The sequence below is a fragment of the Panulirus ornatus genome, chromosome 27 (assembly GCF_036320965.1).
Source record: "Panulirus ornatus isolate Po-2019 chromosome 27, ASM3632096v1, whole genome shotgun sequence".
Classification (NCBI taxonomy): Eukaryota; Metazoa; Arthropoda; class Malacostraca; order Decapoda; family Palinuridae; genus Panulirus; species Panulirus ornatus.
The window spans coordinates 13,316,766-13,318,099 of NC_092250.1; the positions used below are offsets into that span (position 1 = coordinate 13,316,766).

Below are 1,334 nucleotides of genomic sequence, written 5' to 3' on the forward strand. Positions count from 1 at the left end.
TGAGATAGTGAAACAATTTCTATAGATTTTTCGCGCCTCCCCTCCCAGGTTTTGACGTCCCTTCGCATTACTTATGCCTATAGCGTGTGGGCTATGCGTCTTTTCTCTCTCTCTCTCTCTCTCTCTCTCTCTCTCTCTCTCTCTCTCTCTCTCTCTGATAAGCAGTTATTTTTTGTTCTCATTCCTCGACATACTGGTGCGAATGATCCAGTTCTGTCGTTCCGTGGGTTCGAATCCCGGACGTGACAGTCGGGCAAGTGGGTACCTGGCTTAGGCTGATGTGTGTGTGTGTGTGTGTGTGTGTGTGTGTGTGTGTGTGTGTGTGTACACACGGGAGTAACGACGTGGCACACGAGTGAAAAACTCCCTTCCATTAAATCACAAACAGTAATCATACAGACGGAGAATTAAATCCTTTTCCCGTCCATGGAAATCATTATTAGGTGCACTTTAGTGGCGTGTGTGGAGGTGATGGTATACCACACCTGGTCGAGCGGTGAGCCGCGCAAGTCTCCTGCTGGTGGAGGTGGTGGTGGCGGTGCGTGGAGGAGGTGGTGGTAGTGGTGGAAGCCCCTGCAGCCCACAGTCAGTGGCGGAGCCCGTCGCTGGTCGGTGGTCCTCGTCCCTCGCGCGCTTTCATGCATCAAGCCACACACAGGACTCGGACGCCAGCTCAACCAGACGCGCCAGGAAGAGCGCTCGCTAGTCAGATCGCGCGCTAGTGTAAGGGGGGCGAAAAAGTGGAGTCTCTTTTGAGTCTTGGATTTGCATATGACGCTCGTGTGATCTCCCCCCATCTAGAATTCGCAATAGTGATGGAAGAAGTTAATGGTGAAGAGCAAAATTAACGTGAATGATTACGTTTCTACAGTGCATAACTTTCTGTATGTTGGAGGTGAACAGTAAAGTAAACATCAGGGGGTTAAAGAATGATAGACAAGATCAAAGGTTACAGTTTTGATTGCTGCTGGATGTGAAGGCTAAGATATAAGCCTGTGACGAAGACACATCTCGTAATATATATATATATATATATATATATATATATATATATATATATATATATATATATATATATATAAATGGTGATGATAATGATGACAGCAGGTCAGGAGGGACTTGTGTGCTGAAGTAATACGAGACGAGGGAACATGAGTCGTAGGAGTTAACGCATAATGCCTGAAAATGAGGAAGCATCTCTTCCATTTCTATGAGGGAAGAAGGCACTCATGTGTCCCTAGAGGTGTCTCCCATGGCTGAGAAAGGCAAGGATATATAAATATATATATATATATATATATATATATATATATATATATATATATATATATATA

At 44.7% G+C, this 1,334-nt stretch overlaps 1 protein-coding gene across 1 annotated transcript in view; it reads left to right on the forward strand.

Moving 5' to 3' along the window:
* Positions 1 to 591: 591 nt before the first annotated feature.
* Positions 592 to 1,334, forward strand: part of LOC139757672 (putative neural-cadherin 2) — a 630,644-nt gene continuing 629,901 nt past the window's right edge. Inside the window, 1 exon segment of the mRNA XM_071678436.1 lies at positions 592 to 723. The gene's annotated coding sequence lies outside the window, so the exon portion shown is untranslated.